Source organism: Ambystoma mexicanum, chromosome 6q, assembly GCF_040938575.1.
Source record: "Ambystoma mexicanum isolate Mex_15411 chromosome 6q, UKY_AmexF1_1, whole genome shotgun sequence".
In the NCBI taxonomy this organism is placed as follows: Eukaryota; Metazoa; Chordata; class Amphibia; order Caudata; family Ambystomatidae; genus Ambystoma; species Ambystoma mexicanum.
In genome coordinates this window covers 562,030,391-562,054,642 of record NC_090937.1, presented here as the reverse complement: position 1 = coordinate 562,054,642, position 24,252 = coordinate 562,030,391, and positions in this window count along the sequence as shown.

Sequence of the window (24,252 nt, the reverse complement as noted above, 5' to 3'; positions counted from 1 at the left end):
CCTCGTCCACAGGTGGAGGGGAATCAGGTGACATGGACATCCCCTCTACCTGCAGACGGGCCTGGGACGGGGCATCCCTGCTGGTGCATGGTGGTGCACTCACAGGGTCAGGGACAGCGACATGCACAGGCCCCTCCACGGTGACCTGTGCTGCCTCCTGCCCCTGCCCCTGGACTGCACCACTTGCACCAGCAGGGATGCCCCCACCAGGCCCCATGTGTGCCTCAGTGGCGGCCTCCTCCTCCTCTGTGGAAACCACCAACCTGGATGGCTCCTCACCGTCTTCCGCCGTAGAGGCCCCTGTGGGGGCTCACCCACCCCTTCCGCTGCAGCCGTGGGGGCATCCCCGCCGCCTTGCTCCACAGCGCCGTCTCCGCCCTCTTCTTCACTAGCCGCTGCGTAGAGGGAGACATAGAACACAAGCATCAGGGTACTGTACAATGGTCCCCTAGACAGGAAGCAATAGCAGATGAGTACCACTGTCAAAGTACACTTCCATCATGTCCCTCCAAAACACATGGGTCAGTCCAGGCAAAACACACACAGTAACAGGCATGGTGCATGCCATGGACATTTCCATATATGTCCAATGGACTCTTGAAACATACAATGATATGGAACTCACATGCATCAGGGGTCATGCCTATCACATGCACACACTTCACCTCAGTCACATCCATCTAGACTCATACACCCCAAACACAGCGGATACAAGGATAACTAGGCTGCATCAGTGAATTTGTGTATTGTCACACACATGTGTCATGCATCCATGGCATTCACAAGTCACAGACACGCAGGTCAGGCACACAGACATGGCTACCATATATGTACCTGGCATCAGCACCCATCCCTCACCCCCACCCATGTCCAGGAACAGAGACTGGCATGCTCTCATGTGTAAAATCTGCATAGGGCTCCCCATGTCACATTTAAACACATGCAACAACCATGTGGTTCACACATCACTGGTCGCACATGCATTACCATGATGTCCCTGCACACATACATGCATACATGGCCTATGTCACACATACAGGCAAGTATCAGACAACCAGCACACCGCAACATGCCCTGTCTCACCCAGCAATGCTTGGCCACTTACCGCTCAACTCCAGACGGGTCTCCCTCTCAAGGATCTGGGCGTGGAGCGCTGGGCGTACGCGTTCCAGGACCCTCATCTGGATGGAACTCATGCGGCCCCAGCCCCCCTCCACGAGGCGCCGGGCCTTCACGAGGGTCCTGGACCTCAAGTCCTCCCAGCGCTTCTTGATCTTCTGGACGTCGCGGGTTGCCACCCCCTCCACGTTGAGGGCAACCACACAGTCGGCCCAGATCCTCTCCCGTCCTTCCTTGCTGGCGCGGGACGATCCAAAGAGGGCATTATACTGCCCCAGGACATGCTCCACCAGGACACCAACTTCGGTGGCAGTGAAGCTGGTGCCCCTCTGCCCCTCTGGCCTGGGGTTGCCACTGGTGCCAGATGTTGAGGTGCCCGACATGGCAACCCCAGAGGCAGGAGTGGGTGGGCAACTGGGTCCTGGGGATGGGCTGTGGAGCGATGTTATCCCAGTTGGGAGTCTTCTGTTCCAGCAGGGGTGGACACAGCAACTGGACCCCTGCAGATGGCTGATGTGCAGGCACCAAATGGCAGGGCACGGTGGTAGCAGGCAGGCAGGCAGGCAGGCAGCAGCAGATGGCACGTGGGAGGCTGCTCGGGGCACTGGGGGGCAGTAATTCGGCCTTCTGGGCAGGAGCGTGGTCTTCCATGTGTTTTCGCGTGGCCAGCTTGATACGGAGTGATTTGGCACGTGAAAATCCTGCACGTCAGCGTGAAATTCGAGGAAAGGCCCTTAGCGCGTAAGCGCGTCAGCACGCATACGTGATTCTATTGGACCAAAGGCTCTCAGCGCGTAAGCGCGTCTGTGACGTGACCCGCACGGGTGTTTCCCTCATAGCACGTGATGCTGGAGCACACGTGGAAAGAATGCAAGTCAGAGTGTCATTGCGTGTAATTGGACAAAAGTGCACGTACACGCGATTGGCCTATGTACGTGTATTTCAGGGGTGCGCGGGCACTTACACACGCGAGTACATCAGCGCACGTGTATTCCGGGGTGCGAGGAAATTTCCACACGCTATTGGCCTGGGTACTGGATTTCAGGGGTGCGCGGGAAGTTTCACACGCTCGCCCACAACACGCGCAAAGAAACGCGTACGCCAGTAGGAAGCAGGCATACGTCGACCCGCAACGCATAAATTTGCACCAAAAAACTAACAAGCTCAGACGCCACGATGAATATACCGTTCCTAGCAGCAGTGGCCGTGGGCTACCAAAGGAGGGGGAGGAGGATAGTCAGGGCCAGAATTTTCACACCCAGAACCAGCCTTTTCGGGATGCCTGATGATCAGGTGTATGGGAGGTACAGGTTTCCACCACACATAATACTGGACCTGGTGAGTGAGTGGGAGGATGACCTCACATCACCCACCATGTGCTCCCAAGCACTCAGCCCCCTGGAGAAGGTCCTCAATGTACTGCACTTCTTAGCCACTGGATCATTTCAGCGGACAAGTGCCATAGTGGGTGGGGTGTCACAGGCCACGCAGTCACGCTGCCTACACCAGGTCTTGAACATCATCACTGCACGCCCATCAGTCCGCAGGCACATATACCTGCCCAGAACACCTGCAGAAAGGCATGCTGCCGCCCTGGATTTTTACGGTGTGGCACGATTCCCCAAAGTTCTAGGTGCCATCGACTGCACCCATGTGGCCCTACTTCCCCCCAGGGCATCTGAGCACATCTATAGGAACCGCAAGCACTGGCATTCCATCAACGTGCAGGTAGTATGTAATGCCAAGGGAATCATCACCTCAGTATATGCCAACTATCCCGGGTCCACCCACGACAGCTTCATTTACCAAATATCCACCCTAAGCCGGGACCTAGAAGCTGGGCGGCATGGCGATACATGGCTGCTTGGTGAGTATGAATGCCACTGCACATGCATGCATGTCAGATACTGAGCAAGGTCACAACCCCACCAATGATACCCATCACCACCTCCACAGGGGACAGTGCCTACCCTCTCAGCCCCCACATGATGACGCCAATTCGGAACCCCACCACGCCACCCGAGGTAAGATATAACACAGCCCACATTGCAACCCGGGGCATAGTGGAGCGCACATTCGGAGTGCTTAAGTCACTCTTTCGCTCCCTTGACCGTTCTGGTGGGCAGCTGTTATACGCTCCCCCAGTAGTGTGCAGGATCATAGTGGCAGCATGTGTCCTGCACAACGTTGCAACACGCCGGGGCCTGGCCGTGGACATGGTGGTGCCCCCACATCCCCAACCACATGCACGCCCGCTGCGCATGGGAGGGGAAAGGGCACGGGGGGAGGCAGCCCGTACACAGCTAGTGGCTAATTACTTCAAATAGAAATCACACCCCTGTGGAGTGCACACTGCCCTGGCACATACCATCTTACAATCAATGATGACTCAACATGACACTGATCCTGAATGTCTGGAGAATCAACCGTCAAAACCATATCAGCCTGAGATTGTTCACCCGGAAGTGTTACAATGTGTGCATCCCTACCTACACAGACACCACCAATGCGGTTTCGTGAAAAGACACATTCATGCAGCTAAAATGAATACCCACTTGCAAAATGCAACATGAGGACAGTGCCATGTCACCCAACCCATCCCCAGCACCGCCACACGACACACCGTGCCATGTCATGCTATGTGCAGGTAAACAAAGTAATCCCCACAACATGACACAAGTGTCACAAAGTACAGTGTCCCTAATTGAAACTCGCTACACCTGAAATGCTCACAGTAATGCAGGACCAACAACACACTTGAGCAGGTATTTAGCAATAACACTTATCAGCTACTGACCTCAAACCTACCATTAACATGACATTACAAATGTAAGGAATCAGTAGTCTCACCACCTGGAAATGCCTGCACTCCCACCACTTCCAACTGTACAGTGTTGCCGCCATGTAGAGTTGTCGGTGCACTGCTGCCAACATGGACCCCATCTCCAAAGTAGAGGGCCTTGTGTAGACATGAGGAAAGGACCTGCAAATTAGGAGGTAGACATGGATGATGAGTTACACATCAATGCAACATGCAGTGTACAACACAACAGCAATATGCACTAGGAATGTATACACAGTATTGACTAGACTACCCACACATGTAGTGGGAGTCCAATGTCACCATGTACGTCAATGTCACTTGGGCACACCCTTTGAAAGCCCATGGAAACGGGAAGCAGGAGGGGTGTGTGTGACAAAAACCCACGCATCTGAACCAAATACATGACAAGCCTGCATGTGCCCAGCCACAATGCAGCGTATGCCCACAGGAGCCACACAAGGCAACACACTGTCCCAAAAAAAAAAAAAAAAAAAATCAAAAATGGCCATTAATGGGCTGGGGAGGCCACCCAGGAGGTCTGAGGACAGGGTGCACACCAAAACCCACCTGTGTGGATCTTGCGAAAAAAAAACACCTCCATGGGCTCATGGCCCACACGGCTACCCTATTGTGGGAGTATCACTGCTGTCGCTATTATTACCCTGTGCAGCTGCATCCGGGGGTGGTGGCACTATGGGAGGCAGCCCACGCAAGGCCCTAGTCTGTTCCTCCATGGCTGCAAGCATGCAGGTGTGGTAGGTCTCGTTCTGGAGGATGAGTGTGCGGAGGTCCCCATGCAACAACTCACGGGATGCCCGGACCTCCGCCCTAGTTGCCTGCATCTCAGCTGAGAGCGTACGGGTGAGACGCTCCAGCTGCTGTTCTGTCCTTCGGTTTGTTGAAGCCTCAAGCTCAACAAGAGTCGTCCTGAGGTGAAGGAGTTCCAGCCTCAGGGCTTCCCTGTGGCCCTGGGACTCTATGGAGATGGCTTCCTGCAGAGTCGCCAGTGCCGCCCGCCTGTCCCTGTTGGACGCCAACATGTCCTCCCTGTGTGACTGGCAGATGGAGTCAGTTGCCTGCTGTAGTCGCTCCATCAGCCTTTCGGGGGGGACAATGGAAGTGGCCACCCTATCCATGGCCTGAGCCATCATCTCTGATGATGCTGCCTGTTGGGTTGCCATACCATAAATGGATTGCTTCCATGCGGTATTGCCAGGTGGCGTACGGCCACCACGTCGGCGGGCACCACACCTGTCTGGGGCAAGGCGAACTGCGCCTTGCTGTGCCGGCACTGCCTGAGGCTGCAGGACTGCATTCCCCCTCTGATCTGCTGGCCCAGAAACAGGATCAGATGTCGCGGAGTGTGACCCTGCATCTGTAACCACCAAAGGCGTAGCTGCCAACACTGACATCCCCATTGAGGGTTCTGACACTGCTGCAGGTGGGTGGGACAGAACAGAATCCCTCCCAGGAACACTCACCTGCGACGGCACGTAGGTCTCATCATCCGAATCAACACTTGAGTACAGCTCGGGGGAGGTGCAGCCAGAGACACCCCTTGAGAGCACGACCTGCAGCAGTTGTGGGTTCTCACCCACCACCACACCACGTCCCTCACTGGTGGTCGGTCGGCCCTCAGACCCCTCCTGGGTCTGCACCATCTCCACAACCCCAGCAGTATCAGGTGCGTCTTCCCCTGCAAAGACATAAAGCAAACAAATGGAAACAGGCATTAGCACCATGGCACACAATGAGGGCTGAGAAGTAACAGAACCAGTACCTGATTGACACATGTCCCACATGACTAAAAGCCTCCTATGCATGCACCCTCACTGCGTATGAAGTGTAGGCAAATGGCACACACTGATGACACCAAGATGGAAGATGAACACATTTTCTGCATGCTGCCTGGCAGTGGCATCACACATTGGCCTGTGATTGCCAGGTGAAATACACATGCCATCACACAGATGGCATGTACCATTGCTATTGAGTGAAGATGGAGAGGAGGGCAGCACTTATTCATTCAGTCCAGTTCCCTCATGTAATAGCTTTTCTAATTCAAACAGGTCTGATTTTTCACCTGGAGCTGCCAGTCCAAAATGGTCCGATTGCACAGGGACATGTCTAAACAAATGATATCCAGGTAACAAAGTCACTCCACTTTACCATAGCCATGTCATACATGTGACTAGAGGACTGAGAAATGCCTAGTAAAAGTGGTGGAATGCAAACAATCTGCCTGAATGAACAGAGAAAAATAAGCAACAATGTTGTGGCAAGGTGACACTTCAAGGGCAACTGGCGTGCTGTTGGGCTAGATGTCTACTGTTGGCAGATGGGATACTGCTATGGCCAAATGCTGCTGCACAGAACGTATTGCATGAAGCACATGGGTGACCCAAACGACTCAGGCGCACACACCCTCACCTGGCACACAAACAGAAGCCCTCACACACACACCATGCACATGGATGACACACACATGCATGTGCACTCACCGGACAATGCCTCATAATCAGGCAGATCTCCCACGCCTTGGATCTGTTCCTCCGTGACGTAGGTCCCAGCGACTGACTCATGTGGAGTGAGTTCCATGTCTTCTACTGGAGACCCACCTCCAGTCACTAGAGTTGCGGCATGACTTGAGGCCAGCTTATTCTTTGCCCTGCGCTTTAGGTCATTCCAGCGCTTATAGCAATCATTGGCTGTGCGCCTCATGATTCCAAGGGCACTTACGATGTCCGCAACGGTCTGCCAGTGTGCCTGGCGTTGTGCAGGTGTGGTCTTGGATCCTGCAACAATGACCATTTCATTATCATGTGCGGACACATACTCGACAAGTGCATTCAGTTCGGCATCCGTGAAGCTGGGCTTCCTCGACGGGCCGGACTGTGTAGCCGTGTCTGGGGCATCAGCCTGTGCCGGACGAGCACTCTTCCTCTTCCGCTTGGAAGGTGGTGGTGATCCTGAGTGTCCTACGCCGCTCTGGACACTAGGGGCAGGAGCCCTGGTGGACTCTGTATCAGGAGTGTGGGATTGCACACTCAGCATGGGAGTTGGTGCAGGCATTGGCTCAAGTGTAATGGTGTCAGGGGGAATGTCAGCAGGATGGACTAGGACCGACACTGTACTGGCTGGGTGCGTGAGAGCTGGGGTGGATGGAGCCGCAGCTGCCCCTGCAGCCTCTCCACCATGCCTACTTGGGGCAGCAGATGACCTTGCTGCCCCTGATCCACGTGGCCCGATGACATCAACGTGCACCAGCGCACGTGTCATAGGCCTGCTGACCTGGAAGTCAGCCATGGAGTCAGCCAGGTCTGGTGCCACAATGGGCTGGTCCAACAAGGGCTGAGCATGGATGGTGTCAGCCACATCACCCTCAACCCGGGGGGGTGGGGGGGGATTATGGGTGCCCTTGACTGGTCCTCCACACATGGGGGACAGGGTCACCCTGCAAGTAACGACCACATCCCCTACCGGATCCACCACGGCCACCACTTCTGGCTCGTCCACCTTTGCCACCCTTACGGATTCCTCGCCTCCCAACCATGGCACTGATGTTAATGTGCGTATGGGGGTGGCTGTAAACTATTGTCCTGGGCAATTAGGGGTCAAAGGGGTTGGGTACCAGATGGTAATTGTACCCTAGTGCTCTAGCAAGGCTGAATGTGACCCCTGGGGAAAGATGACGGGTCACGCAACGCACATGAAGCCCAAAAAAGGGAGATGATGTGCACGCAACCCCTCCTAGACCACGTGTGCGAAAAAAAAACCTGCACTACGCTGTGGCACCCAGTAACACAAGAATGAATGTATGCGTGGCACACGCAGCCTAGATTGACCTCTGAAGGGGTAGGCTACACACGGGGCAAGCACAGATGTTAGATACGTGCGTGACTCACCGTCTGCCAGGAAAAAGAGCGTGAAAAAGAAGCGCGAGTACGAACTTGAAACGCTGTGAAGTAAATCGCGTGTGAAACGACAAGAAGTACGGATTTCACCCACTCGCTCTCCACGAAAAGCACGTACAAGGAATTGGTGTTCTACACGTACCTTTTATGCAGGCCCACACGTCCAGCGTCACTTCCGCGTGTACGCGCAAGGGCCATTTCCACAAATTACACGCTTTGTCAGTTCCGCGTGTACGCGCTAGGGCCATTTCCACCAATTACACGCTTTGTCACTTCCGCGTGTACGCGCTAAGGCCATTTCCACCAATTACACGCTTTGACACTCGGAAGTGTCTTTCATTTTTTTTACATGCAACATTTCAAACGTGTGCCATATTCAACGTGCACGTGACTTCATAGACGCGCATACGCTGGTGGCCTTTGGGCCAATGAATGTACAGACGTGTGCTGACGCGCTTACGCGCTAAGGGCCTTTCCTCGAATTACACGCAGACGTGCTGGATTTTCACGTGTAAAATCACTCCGTATCAAGCTTGCCACGTGTTCACACACGGAAGACCACGCTCCTGCCCAGAAGGCCGAATTACTGCCCCCCAGAGCCCTGAGCACGCTCCCACCTGCCATCTGCTGCTGCCTGACTGCCTGCAGCCCACGTGCCCTGCCATTTGCTGCCTGCACATCAGCCAGGGGTGCTGTTGCTGTGACCACCCCTGCTGGAACCGAAGACTCCCGACTGCTTTTCCATCGCCCCACAGCCCAGCCCCAGGACCCAGTTGCCCACCCACTCCTGCCTCTGGGGTTGCCATGTCGGGCACTGCAACATCTGGCACCAGTGGCAACCGCCGGCCAAGGAGGCAGAGGGGCACCAGCTTCACTGCCACCGAAGTTGGTGTCCTGGTGGAGCATGTCCTGGGGCAGTATGATGCCCTCTTCAGAAGGTTGCGCGCCGACAAGGAAGGACGGACTCGGATCTAGATGGACATCGTGACTGCCATCAATGCGGAGGAGGTGGCAGTCCGCGACTACGAACGTGTCAGGAAGCGCTGGGAGGACTTCAGGTCCAGGACCCTCAACAAGGCCCGGCGCCTCCTGAAGGCAGCGGATGCTAAGGGGCGCCGGGGCCACTTGTCGGAAGATCAGATGAGGGTCCTGGAACGCATATCCCCAGCGCTCCACGTCCAGGTCCTTGAGAGGCAGACCCGTCTGGAGTCGAGCGGTAAGTGTACATGCATACTGATTGTAAGCTGTGCGTGTGGTGTGCCAGGAGTGTGCAGGTTGAACATGTATTTTTATGTGGGCAGGTAGGGGGGGTGTACAGGGCCGTGAGGGTGACACATGCGAGGTGTCTCATGTGTGACACATGGATGGTGCTTGTGTGTGTGGGCTTGCATGGCACAGGATGTGGAGGAATGATTGTCAGGTGTGACATGGATGTCGATCGGAACACTGCGACAGTTGGCGGAGGTGTACACATGCATGCACGTCTGGTGGTGTGTGTGCATGTGTAGTGTACTCCCTATGTTGCATGTGATGTGTGGATGACCTTTGGCTGCTCATGCTGTTGTATGTGAATGGATGGTGCTGGCTGTTGCAATATGGCTGTGGTATGGCTCATATGTGCAAGTTGAAATGACATGTGTGTTGGGGATTGTGATGCCATGTCTGAGGTTTACCAAAGCCACTCATGTATGACTGTCATGTGTGTATGAGTCCATTGGACAGTGCCCTGATGCCTGTGTTTTCTTTCTCCCTGTCTGCAGCGTCAACAGATGAAGAGGGCGGAGAAGGTGCTGTGGAGCACAGCGGCAGGGGTCGCACCACCAGCCGGAGACGCAAGGCCCGGATCCCCTCCCAGGTTCTGATCTCGTCGGGGAGTGAGGAGTCCGGTGCCGTGTCCCAGGCCGCAGCTGCCGAGGGGAGGTCCAAGAGGCGGAGGTTGGAGTTGGACTCCTCGGCAGCAGAAGGGGCAGCTGGGACCCCACAGGGCCCAACGGAGGAAGATGGCATGGAGTCATCCAGGTTGGTGGGGGGTTTGGAGGAGGAGGAGGCCGTGCAAGCGACAGAGGCGGGGTCTGGAGGTGGGGATTCCACTGGTGCTAGTGGTGCAGTGCAGGATCTGGGACAGGAGGCAGCACAGGCCGCCGCGAAGGTGCCTGTGTGCAATCCTGTCCCTGCTCCTGTCACTGCATCATCTTGCACCAGCGGGGATGCCTACCTCCAGACCCGTTCTCAGGGAGGGGATTGGCTTACAACACCTGGCCTTCCTCTCCCTGCAGATGTGGCTATCCTGCACCAGGTTGAGCCTGTCCAGGGTGGGGTGGCGTTGCGTCAACGGGCCATGCAAGCTGACCTGCAGTCTTTTCATGATGAGTCTGCATGTCTTCTCGCATGGCTCGTTGACTGCGTTGACCCACTGGGACAGCTCACCAGGGCTGGATTCCCCCGTTTCCTGGACCTTGTTCCGACCCCCTCCTCCACGGAACCCCCTATGCCCCAGTTGTCCTCCATGCCATCTTCCCACCCATGTGTCACCTGGGTGCCCTGTGGAGCTGCCTCTGACCGTGCGGCCAGGCTGGTGGACAACAGATCCCTGCCACAGTCGGGAGTCGGACGTCCAGCAGGGGTGGCCACATCAACGACTGCACCCCAGCTGGAGGAGGATGTGCAGGCACCATCGGACAGGGCACATGGACAGCAGCAGCTGCAGCAGCAGGAGGCTGTAGGTGGGAGCCACGATAGCTCGGGGCCTTCAACATCGGAGGGGCAGGCATCGGCCGGAGGGCAGGAGGACCCTGGACGGGAAGTGTCTTCCGTGTGGCAGCGGTTGGGCCACGCCATAGATGGGGAGAGGCGGCGGGTGGAAGAGGCGCGGCTCACGATGGTCAGGGCAGAGAACTCCATGCGGAGGGCCCTGAGGCGGGCCGAGTGCCTCGAGGCAATCCGCAGGGAGTTGGAGGTGAACATGTCGGCATCCCTGCGGACCCTCGGGGCCATGGAACAGGACCGCCTCCGGGACATAGACGAGGAGTTCGATGATGCCCTGGCCCGGACCACTAAGTGAGCGGCTGGACTGGCCCGCCGCCATTGTATATAGTTATTTAGTGATAGGTTTCCTTTATAGTTTATTTTTATTTGGAGTCGACGGACACTGCTCCACCTTTTGTATATAGTCCCATTTTAGATAGGTTTTTTGGTAGGTTTCATTTCTTCTGTTGGGATGATGGACCCTGAATACTTTGTACATAGTTGGACTTTGGATTTTGAATTTTTTTTTACTATGAATATTTTTTCCCATGGAGCAATGGTTTTCTATTTCTTTTTTCCCTTCATTTCCTTTTTATGGAGTTGAACTTTGGAAGAAATGATTTTGGATTATCATTTATTGATTTTAATTTGAAAAGGGACAGCCAGCTTAATTTTGTTTTGTTTTTTCTTGTGTATTTTGTTTAATTTTGTTTGCCATTACTGTTGTTATTAATGCATTATTTGGATTTTTTAATTCTTCGATGTGTGGTTTCATCTCATTGTTTTCATGCATGTCATCATATGGGTTTTCAGGTTCACTTGCAACCATTGTGTGTGTGTGTGACACATGTGTTGATTTACATTGTTTCCATTGGAGTAGTATCATGGCCGCATGTAATACTTGGTTGTGTCTTTGGGCTGTGGTGGCTGGCCATGAGGCCCATGCTTGAGGATTGTCAGGGCCTGTGGGCTGCCCATGGTGGCTGGGGGGTGGGGGTGATAGGGGACATGAGTGGGGGCCTGGTGGGGGCTGCCCATGGTGGCTGGGGGGTGGGGGTGGGTGGTAGACATGAGTGGGGGCCTGATGGGGGCTGCCCATGGTGGCTGGGGGGTGGGGGTGATAGGGGACATGAGTGGGGGCCTGGTGGGGGCTGCCCATGGTGGCTGGGGGGTGGAGGTGGTGGGAGACATGAGTGGGGGCCTGGTGGAGGCTGCCCCTGCACTGCTGGGGGTGGGGGTGATAGGGGACATGAGTGGGGGCCTGGTGGGGGCTGCCCATGGTGGTTGGGGGGTGGGGGTGATAGGGAACATGAGTGGGGGCCTGGTGGGGGCTGCCCATGGTGGCTGGGGGGTGGGGGTAGTGGGAGAGATGAGTGGGGGCCTGGTGGAGGCTGCCCCTGCACTGCTGGGGGGTAGGGGTGATAGGGGACATGAGTGGGGGCCTGGTGGAGGCTGCCCATGGTGGCTGGGGGGTGGGGGTGGTGGTAGACATGAGTGGGGGCCTGGTGGAGGCTGCCCCTGCACTGCTGGGGGGTGGGGGTGATAGGGGACATGGGTGGGAGCCTGGTGGGGGCTGCCCATGGTGGCTGGGGGGGTGGGTGGGAGACATGAGTGGGGGCCTGGTGGGGGCTGCCCATGGTGGCTGGGGGGTGGGGGTGGTGGGAGACATGAGTGGGGGCCTGGTGGGGTCTGCCCATGGTGGCTGGGGGGTGGGGGTGGGTGGGAGACATGAGTGGGGGCCTGGTGGGGGCTGCCCATGGTGGCTGGGGGTTGGGGGTGGTGGGAGACATGGGTGGGGGCCTGGTGGAGGGTGCCCCACACTGCTGGGGGGGTGGGGGTGGTGGGAGACATGAGTGGGGACCTGGTGGAGGATGCCCATGGTGGCTGGGGGGTGGGGGTGGGTGGGAGACATGAGTGGGGGCCTGGTGGGGGCTGCCCATGGTAGCTGGGGGATGGGGGTGATAGGGGACATGAGTGGGGGCCTGGTGGAGGCTGCCCATGGTGGCTGGGGGGTGGGGGGGGGTGGTAGACATGAATGGGGGCCCGGTGGAGGCTGCCCCTGCACTGCTGGGGGGTGGGGGTGATAGGGGACATGGGTGGGGGCCTGGTGGGGGCTGCCCATGGTGGCTGGGGGGTGGGTGGGAGACATGAGTGGGTGCCTGGTGGGGGCTGCCCATGGTGGCTGGGGGGTGGGGGTGATAGGGGACATGAGTGGGGGCCTGGTGGGGGCTGCACATGGTGGCTGGGGAGGGTGGGTGGGAGACATGAGTGGGGGCCTGTTGGCGGCTGCCTATGGTGGCTGGTGGGTGGGGGTGGTGGGAGACATGGGTGGGGGCCTGGTGGGGGCTGCCCATGGTGGCTGGGGGGTGGGGGTGATAGGGGACATGAGTGGGGGCCTGGTGGTGGCTGCCCATGGTGGCTGGGGGGTGGGGGTGGGTGGGAGACATGAGTGGGGGCCTGGTGGGGGCTGCCCATGGTGGCTGGGGGGTGGGGGTAGTGGGAGACATGGGTGGGGGCCTGGTGGAGGGTGCCCCACACTGCTGGGGGGGTGGGGGTGGTGGGAGACATGAGTGGGGGCCTGGTGGGGGCTGCCCATGGTGGCTGGGGGGGGTGGGTGGGAGACATGAGTGGGGGCCTGGTGGGGGCTGCCCATGGTGGCTGGGGGGTGGGGGTGGTGGGAGACATGAGTGGGGGCCTGGTGGGGGCTGCCCATGGTGGCTGGGGGGTGGGGGTGGTGGGAGACATGAGTGGGGGCCTGGTGGGGGCTGCCCATGGTGGCTGGGGGGTGGGGGTGGTGGGAGACATGGGTGGGGGCCTGGTGGAGGGTGCCCCACACTGCTGGGGGGGTGGGGGTGGTGGGAGACATGAGTGGGGGCCTGGTGGGGGCTGCCCATGGTGGCTGGGGGGTGGAGGTGGTGGGAGACATGGGTGGGGGCCTGGTGGAGGGTGCCCCACACTGCTGGGGGGGTGGGGGTGGTGGGAGACATGAGTGGGGGCCTGGTGGGGGCTGCCCATGGTGGCTGGGGGGTGGGGGTGATAGGGGACATGAGTGGGGGCCTGGTGGAGGCTGCCCATGGTGGCTGGGGGTGGGTGGGAGACATGAGTGGGGGCCTGGTGGGGGCTGCCCATGGTGGCTGGGGGGTGGGGGTGATAGGGGACATGAGTGGGGGCCTGGTGGAGGCTGCCCATGGTGGCTGGGGGGCGTGGGGGTTGGGAGACATGAGCAGGTGTGCAGGGTAGTCCCCTGTTTTGTGGGCTGCCTGCAGGGGCCGTGGAGGGTGTACAGGGAACACCTGTGAGGACCCACCCAGCCTAATCGCGTGTGATTATTCCCGCGCACCCCTGTAATACACGTACTCAGCCAAATCGCGTGTGATAATTCCCGCGCACCCCTGTAATACACGTACCCAGCCAAATCGCGTGTGATTATTCCCGCGCACCCCTGTAATACACATACCCTGGCTAATCGCGTGTAAAACTTCACGCGTACCCCTGTCATACACGTACCCAGCCAAATCGCGTGTGAAAATTCCCACGTACCCCTGTAATACACGTACCCTGGCTAATCGCGTGTTTAACTTCACGCGCACCCCTGTCATACACGTACCCTGGCTAATCGCATGTAAAACTTCCCGTGTACCCCTGATATGTACGTTACCCGCTTTGCGTTCCTTGTTTGGCAGCCCTGTAAACTGGTCCAGGGTTAGCACAGCCCTTTGCGATGATTTAGCGATTTTGATGGCTTTTCCTTGCGTGAGGGCGTTCTTGGGGGCGTGACTGGCGCTGCTGCAGGGTCGCTGCGATACTCTGCGCCACGGCTGGTTTGTGTTAGGGAGAATTCTCTGTTTAGGCTGAATTTCCTAACCTAGTGAGTCCCCCAGCAGCTTTGCTGGATTTCGGGAGTTTGTTTTTCCATCCTGCCAAGAGTGAGACTCTTTTTTTCTCCCACTCTTGGACATGAATGTGTGTAATTCCTTTGGATGTCATTGTGTTCTATGTGCTATGGGGTCTTTTACTCCATAGGGTCTCATGTTTTTCTATGTGTGTTACACCGCACCCTACGTGCCGTAACACGGGGGCGTCCTAGCGGATCCCCTACCATAGACTCCATACCCGGGGACTGACTACTGTCTCCCCGGGCATGTAAAGTCACCATTGGCTTTACTAGACCTAAATTTACTAACAGGACTAGTACCAACCATCTTATTGTGGACGTACTAGTAATTCTTGTCAATTTCTTTAGGCACACGGGTCTCTTTGGACTGGAAGACCTAGAAACTCTGGGAGAGAAGTATTTTGAATAGATCATTTCTTCATTTCTAGCGTATGGTTCAACTCCATTTCTCTGACAGTAAGTTCTTGATGCTTTTGTTCAGTTTGAGCATTAATATGGTTGAATTCCAATTCAAGCCTCATCTTTTCTAGAGCAATGAATTCAGGACTGAGTGCAGGACCTGTAGGGTTCCCAGTGGACAAAGGTTGAGGTTTCTGAGCAGGTAGAGGACCTGTAGAGTACATATTTGGAGACTCTTCTGCCTCATCTAACACATCAATAACCTCAGCGCCCGGCAGCCTCCCAAGATTTACCGCTACCGCCGGCTCACAATTGGCGGCAAGCTACTGACTTGGTTCCTCTCTCCCCCCCACCCATCCACTTTCTCCCTTCCCCCTTCCCTCCCCCCCCTTTCCTTCTGTCCGTCTCTCGCTCCCTCTCTGTCCTTATCCCTCCCCTATCTCTGGCAAGCTTTTTTTTGTCCCCCCGCTTCCTCCTCCTCTTCCCTTCTCTTTTTCCCCCTTTTCCCACTGCCGCTCCTCTTGCCTCTCTTCCCCTTCCCTTTCCCCCCTTTCCCCTTCCCCTCTCCTACCCGTGATGGAGGAAGACCTGGACCAGCGTCTCCTAAGGAGCCGCACAAAGAAAACCTTAACGTTAGCGCCCAGCAGCGCCGCAGGTTCGGTCCCGTCTCTGCATCCGTCAAGAGCGTTAGCGGCCAGCAACCCGCTTTCGCGAGAAAACCTGGGTCAACCTGACATATACTTGGATCACGCTCACCCTGGGTCCACCAAAGAATTCTCTCTCCCTGGTAGAGACAACGACCACGGACAGAACCCACCCTTCCATCTGGTGGGACCAAGCAATGCATCTGTACTACCTACATTCTGCCCGCCCTTAGAGCCACGGTCCTCTCTGTCTCTACAGGCTCCTAAAGACAGAGCACTTGGAGGCCGCTTGGGCCAGCGGCAGTCTTGGGATATCGAACCCTTCACGGCCCCCCCCCCGCACTGCTTCGGCGAGTGACCACCCCTGTGCGGGGACCGGAGGGCCCCTGTCAGGGGGTCTGGGGGCGGGCCCAGTTCCAAGTGAAGCGACATGCGAAACACAACTTCCTCTAAACCCGCCTGCTCGGCTGGCCACCAACCTCCAAGAAAGTTCAAGTGTCTCCGACTTGTCTCAACAGCCACAAGACGCCCAGCGGTCACTCCACCTGACCACCAACCTTCCCGCTCAGGACCCGCTCTTCATTTCACATGTCATTCCGGCTGCTCAGACCACTACGGCCTTAATTCATCCTGCTACGCCGGGCAGCCGGGTCCCTTCCTACTGCGGTGGTGAAGGACGTCTAGAGAACCCAATGGCCTCTCCCACCCCAGTCAAGACAGCTCAGCACCCCGCACCGGATGCGTTTATACCACCAGAGATGGGCAAAGCGCCAGCCTCGCCCGGCAACATCCCCGACACCGGGGCATCAAGGACGTTCGACATCCTGCCCCCAGTTTTGCATAATCTCCCAACTTCCTCGAATCCCCTCCTGGAGGAGCCTAGTGAGGCAGACTCCGACCCCTGTTCTGAAACCTCAGACAAGGGCAGCCGTAAACTGATAACCCACCAAAAGAAAAAAAGATCTATCTCCAAAAAAAAAGGCAATACGGCTTCTAAGTCCACCGATCCACTGTTCACAGTCAAACCTACAGTCGCCTCCAGAGAGCCTAAAAAGGCTGCTTTGCAACAAGGCCAGAAGAAGAAGCCCCACACAAAAACTACTCTACCTATTCCACTTCTGTCGAATGCTTTGCTGAATTTCTTCCAGACGCAAGGCAAACGGAAACTGTCCAATGACTCAGAACTCTCAGATGCGGAAATCCTTGAAGCCTTGGATGAGACGCCTCAGACGTCTAAGTCTAGGAAAATCTCCACTTTCGTCAATCCCCAGGGCACGTTTCCCGGGCAAGTCCCGGCTCCAACGACATCACCCTGCGGGCCACTAGAAAAGCCCTTCCCGCAGTCTGATTTAGGATCCGTCCATTTGGTCACCCTGACTCAAACTGCATCCGAAGCTGTTCAACCAATTGCACCAGCCCCAGCCACGCCAAGATGGCAGGTCTCAGCTTCAAGTCCACCAGAGCTTGGTCACGCGAAGGCTCCATCGCCACCGCTTCCAAGGCCGGCGGTCACTACAGCGATAGATCCACTAAGCAATAAAAGGACCTCCTATCAGCCCCTTTTAGAAATCTTTGACTTGCAGCACCCCAAAGGGGGGCCACAAAGAGAAACGTCGCCTCAACCCTGGACAACGAACCACCTGTTCACCACGTTGCCTGCTGCCAGTCACCAAGACGCCCTGACTCAGATTCCTCAAACAAGGGACCCAAATCTGAGATCTTTTAGCACGTCTGACCCTGGAGAGTACAATACCAGGCGCAGACACTCACTGGCAAACCCGGCGGCTCCAGGACCAAAGGTCTCGTCAGCAAACGGCAGATCTGATCTGTCCTCATCATCTCAGAAAGACTCACCCAACACCAGAAAAGACCTGACAACAATAATGTCGGCAATTACCATCTCTATGGCCCCGTTCTGCAAATTGTACGAAACGCTAAGTGATGTTTCAAAAGACAAAACGGCCATCTTAGCAAGTATACAGTCGAAGCTAACCTTCTTAGAAGGCTACATAACAGCTATTGACTTAAAGTACGAATCCCCGCCCTTAACAAAAGAGGCGATAGCCTCAGATCTGGAGCGGTCTGTGGCCTCGTCATCAACACAAGGCCCTTTACCACCAACGATAAAGCACAAATCTACACAGACGTCCCAGGCAAAATATTCAAACGAAATTGCTCCAGTGTTCCTACACAAAGCAAAAGTGTCGCAAACACCCAACCTGCCTACACCGATCCCAAATCTGGCTTTGGGAACCTGCCTAGGTCCGATTCAACCCCTGCCTAAAGGAAAGAAAATCCTGAAATTAAGCGTGATCGATATACCAATCCCACCAGTCGACAAACTAAATGAACGTACCCCCCCACGGGAGGACCTGCCCTCCACCTCTAGAGATCCTGGAAGCACGGCCGTAAATATCACACGCTCAGGCTCCGTGATGGATCTCACCCATTCCCCTAGACCGATAGCAGAATGCGTGACCTCAGGCATACAATCATCAACGCCGCCTGGCAAGGGGCATTCCGCCCCTGCGAACGACTCTACTCCTTGTGAGACTAACCTGAATTCCAGAGCGCCTCATCACTCCAGCCGGAGGGAGGCCCCTGAGCTGAACAAAACGACGAAGACCCGACATACTGATGCTCCATCAAGATACTTGTCGGATGCCCAAAGCAGACCCAGGACGAGATCTCACTCAGCCAGGTCCTCCCCGCAGGAGCTGCGGACATCCAGAATTGCAACAGACAACCACACTCTCCGCACAAGGGATAATTCTACTCGCGTCTTTAAAATAGAGCAACTTTCTAACAAAGATAAGTACATCATCCTGAATAGAAAAACTGTGTTAAAAATTACATCGACTACACCCTCGCTACGCAAACTAACCTCGGATGATTTCAAAAGGGTGGAGCCTTATCACAGAGACAATAAAGCGAAAGCCTACCTACACATCTACTCGTCTGCAACTCAAGATATAGGCCCCCTAGCTAGCGACGAACTTAAAGCACAAGGCCTTCTACTGTCAGAATTAAAGACTCCGGCCCTTAAGAACAACACACAGGACCGGCAATCCCCACACGGAAGACCTGGTGCCCATAGTCCATTCCAACGGCATACCGATCGAAGAGAGACACTAAAGTCACACTTTTTTTATCCATCAAGAACCCGGAAGCCAAGGCAAGACTCACCTGAACGCCCCACAAGACCCGCCGGGGGATCTCCGGACCCACTTCTACGGCCATCACAACTTTCCAAGCGGTCTATCGACACTCAAGACCAAGCCAGACAACGTCTGCGGCACTCCCCTTATCAGCGACCTCGCAGGGCGCAAAGGAAACTAAGCTGGAGAGAGCAATCTCCACGAAGAGCTCTCGCACCTCATAGATCGGGTGGGCAACCCAAACCACCACTGTCGCCAGTTCCGAAAAAGTCTGTTCCTCAAACTGGCCCTTGGGACTGGATAAAAGGGGCTCTATCATCCCACCGCCTCAGATAGCAATTACCCAAGGAAGCCGATGACCACCTATGCGACAAACTCTTGTCACTGGCCTCCTGGAATACCAGAGGTCACGCCCATCTGACTGACCCTAATACCTCTGACCTGGGCCATTTTGACATCTTCTGTCTGCAAGAAACTTGGCTCCAAGATACACCCTCTATGGACGGGTACGACATTGTGATTTCGCCGGCGACAAAAGGGCTACTAGGCCGTCCCTCAGCGGGTCTGCTCATCGGTGTACGGTCAGACCAATATCTAAAAATGCTCAGGACCACAGCTAGATCATACGGGGTATTGGCAGTCCTAATTGATTGGAACCCTGCTTCGGGACCTCTAAATCGCCGGTCAAAGCAACCTTCATCCCCACCACTCGCTTTGATCACCACTTACTGGAACCCGCAAAGAACCACAACGCAACTTTTCTGCCAAACTATGGCAGAGGTCCTTGATGAGATCCTTATTGAATGGAACACTCCCTTCATACTGGTATGCGGTGATCTCAATGCGAAGTGCAGCCAGCAGAAGACAGACCGAAAAAAACCATCCGACGCAACTGAAGCAGAGCACAGAGGACAAGCATGGATGACCCTCATGGCATCCCGGAACCTACACAACGTTGCCTGGATCCGCGAAGGGCAGACGCTTCTCCCGACCTGGGAGAGGGGCCGGCTGACAGCCACATTGGATTATATTTTTGCGTCTCAAGCTTTGTGTGCTGCAATTCAAGACTTCAAGGTGGTTAAAACGGCCGCCAGCGACCATAACATGCTCACCACTTCTTGGAGCTCCCTAGCGAGGAATTCAACTTCCTATTTACCATCGATTGAAACAAATCCCAAACAATCACGCCTGCGACTGACCCTGACCAACATTAGAGCTATCACCGTTCAGTACGTGGCCGAATTTGGGATCGACCAACCTTCCGTGCCATCGTCCAGGCCGGACTACTATCCCATGCTCCTAAAATATAGGTGTCACCCGGCAGTGGGCCTAGCTACCCCCAAATCTTGCACCCACCAGTATGACCTGGAAACTGCGGGGAAAAAAAACGGCCTGAGAAATCTCAGAAGGCGTGCAAAGGCCACCAATACCGAAGAGGCATGGGACCGTTGGAGAACTGAAAAAAAAGCCTACAAATCATGGATTAGGGCACGTCGTGCTGTTTTATACCAACAGGACGCAGAATCTATGATGAAAGTTCTACACGCAAAAAAAACGGCAGATTTCTGGGACTTGGTAAATGCCTCGCAAGGATCCACAACCTATAACATGAGTAATTCTGTCCCAGAACAAGTTTGGGTCACGTTCTACACTGATCTTTTCGCCAGCCTAGCGCTGGATACGAATTCGTCCTTTGTCACCACCGGAGCACCCTGGATCGATCTCTCTCTAACATCAACCATAAGTACTGCCATCCAAAAGTTAAAATCTTCCAGAGCCCCAGGCCCGGACGGCCTGTCGAACATAGATCTAAAAAAGCACCACGTGGAATGGGCTGCCTTTATGAGCATTCTGTTTGACCACTGTAGATCTACCAGACAGATCCCATCATCATGGTGCAAAGCAATCATCATACCTATCTTCAAACGTGGAACCAGAGAAGCACCGGAAAATTACCGTCCGATTGCCCTATTGGACATAATGGGAAAAATATTTGCCTCCCTTCTTTTAGATCATTTCCACCGCTGGGAGAAAACAGCTCCCTGCAGCGATCCTTACCAACTAGGCTTCAAGAAAAACGGTAGCACCACAGTGAACATCTTCATACTTTCAATTCTAAAAGCCAAAATAAAACAGGGAGCTCCTGCGGTGTACGTGGCTTTTATCGACCTTTCTCAGGCGTTCGACAAAGTGGACCGACCTAGACTATGGAGAAAGCTGGCAAACTGGAACTGTCCTCCGGCCATATTACACCCTATAATAGCCCTGCATACCAACACCTCTCTTAACGTCCGTCTAAACAAACAGGGGGCCCTGTCCAGAAATATTCAGACGTTCAGAGGTGTCAAACAAGGCTGTCCTCTAGCTCCGGCACTTTTCGTGGCTTTTTTGGGGGACTTCAAAGATTCTGAAGCGCTGGTGCGCTGCTTCCCCCCAAAGTTTGGCAATCTCCCCCTGTCCCGCCTCTTATATGCCGATGATATGATCCTGTTTGACCAAACTCCGATCGGCCTCCAAAGGCAGCTGGACAATTTGGCAACCTACATGACCACCAACAATCTCCAAATAAACCAGACCAAAACCAAAATCATGATCTTGTCCTCTCCACGCCACCCGCCGAAAACCACCGGGTCTTGGTCAGTTTGCGAAACCAGAATCGAAGTGGTTCAACAATTTAAATATCTAGGTGTGCTCTTAGACGGGTCGCCACATGAGATCAAAATGCAGCAACACCTCTGGTCCAAAGCAAGGCAAATGACTTCCCAATTACGAGCACTCGACAGGAAGTTTGGCAAATTTTCATTAATGCCGGCCATCAATTTCTACAAGGGTAAAATGGTACCCTCTCTGACCTACGGCATGGATGCCATGTTCACCATACCGCCCCAACTATGGCGTAAACTAGAGGCCTACATATGGAAGTCCCTTTTAGGTCTGCCGAACGCTATTCCCATAGAAGCAATCAGACGAGATCTGGGCCTTTTGTCTCTAGGCGCCACTGTCAGTGGGGCTGCTCTTGCCCTATTCAGGAAAACCTTAATTAAAGACAGTCTGCCAATCTTCAAAACAATTGGGCAGGAACTTGAATCAACCACTACCAAGTCGGTCCAAAAGTGGGTGGATCTTCAAAAAACCAAATTGGAAGGCCTGCAATGTTCACTCAATGACCTGATAACGAACCCACAAAGAGTAAGTGAAAAACTAAAACTGCAGGACTGGATCACCACCGTGGACAAAGCAGCTTCCATCAAGTGCTTAAACCATCTTCCTCCAATCTACAATAAACTGAAATCTCCTATGTCGTACTGTCTGCGATTTCCAGATAAAAAACTGCGCTCAACTTTTCTAAGGGCTCGTTTAAATCTGCTCCACACCCGCGAAACCTTGGGAAGAAGACTGCAGACCAGTTCAACTACATGCAGATTGTGTGAAGACCCTGGCTCTGTGGAGATCATCCGCCATCTGCTCCTAATCTGCCCGGCTTTGAACGACATTCGCGCCCCATTTCTGTCTCCGCTTTGGTTAGACTCGGTCTTGATCGAGGAGCACACGTGGTGGTGCCGCTTAATATCTGGCGAGAAGTCTCGTTGGGCGGTTGTCACGGCCAAAATATTGGAAGCAGCCTTCACTAAAATTGGCGGCATAGCTAGTGGCCTGCCGACCATGGCTGTTTAACTGATGGTTTTCTGCTACTTTCGAAAACTACTGTGCAGCTGAGTCGCTGGGTCTTAACTTGGCGAACCTTTCTTTTGATTTTCTTTTGATTTTCATCTACTGTATCCATCAACTTCTTGTAAAAATCATTTTCTTTTTCTTTGATTATACACAAGTAAAATAAAAAAAAATAAAAAAAAAAAATAAAAAAAAAAAATAACATCAGAGTTTGATTCTGAAACATTAACAGCCTCAACAACATTTCCCACATTTGCTGGGGGAGCAGGCATTTTAGACCCACTCCCCAGACTTTGTTTCTCCAACAACCTTTCGATTAATTCTGACTTTTTGCCTTTAACAGAGTGATTCCTTTCTCTACACAGATTTTCCAGATAATCAACAGTGTAACTAAGGAGGGTCTCCTGATTGTAGCTTTCCATATCAGACATGATTAAAATAGCTTTTAGTGGTGTTTTAGCCTTGTGGTTAGTTAATCCTAGGTAATGGCAGCACTCTAAGTGTAATCACTATACTTTATCCTCACAACTGTACACCAGTGTTAGGCAGAATCATATGAACTAACCTTTGGGAACACCACACACAATTAAGACTACAAGTGCAAGTACAAATTCACCTTTGGTACAAGCCTGTACTACACAGTAAAGTAGTAGTGATGGCTGAGCAGCCAGAGTTATCTCAAGAGTAAAGTGAGCAGTATCAGAAGTTACACAAAGGACAGCAATTATTTATTTACACCATCAGTTATAAAACAGTTCACTATTATGAAGCAGCAGAAAATTAAAATCTTAATGTAATATACCACACCCAATCAATTCTGGACAAGTTAAGCTCAAAATGAAGTGTGAGCAAAATGGCACTCCAGCAATTTAAAAAGGGAGGGAAAGACAAGGTTATTCTAAATTAAGCAGCACCAACAAGTTATATTTTTATTTTTTTGTATTATTTATATTTATATAGCGCGCAAGCAGCTCGGGGGCATTGAGGCACTGTTACTTGCATGAGCTTAGTTACAGAGGTACAGGCGTGGTAGCAAATGGCCCATTGTATATAGACATAGATATCATACAGCTTATTTGAATGGTCATTGGTCATTACAGCTTAAGCAGTGGGTCCTATGGTTGGTATTCATGCCGCTACGACGGACTATGAGAAGAGGATGGTTTTCATTGCTTTGCAGAAAGCGAGGAGGGAGGCCTCACTTCGGACAGTGGGGGGTAAGGCATTCCAGTGCATAGGTGCGAGATATGGGAACTGGATCCACATGCTCTAGCTCTTTTTACCAGTGGCACACAGAGCATGTTGGTATAGTGTGATCTGGTTGGTCTTGTAGAGACGACGGGGTGGATTCTTTGCAAGAGGTAGTCGGGAGCAGTGAGATGGATGCACTTGTGTGTCAATGTCAGAGTTTTGAACACGATTCTCTCCTTTATTGGGAGCCAGTGGGCTAGTTTTGTGGCCTCCGAGATGTGGTCTCTTTTAGCAATGCCTTGGGCTGCACAGAGAGCACTGTTCTGGATGACTTGTTGCCCCTCCAGGTTTTTTTATGTTGATGTTCCTAGAAAGAGTACATTGCAATAGTCTAGCCTGGAGCCGGTGATGGCTCTGGCTATGTTTGTGCAGTTCTCTTTGGAGAGAAAAGGCCTGACTGCGTTGATAAGTTTAGCATGATATGCAGCTGAGGAGGCAATTGCGTTGACTTGTCTGTTCATGGATAGGTTGGAGTCCAAATAGACTCCAAGAGTTTTGACTGAGTCTGAGACAGGTATTTTGATGGAGTCGATAGTGAAGTGACTAAAGTGGGAGTCAAGATTTTTTAGCGTGTCGGGGGAACCTACCAGTAAGACTTTCCCTGTTGCAAAGGAGGCATTGACAAAGGCTG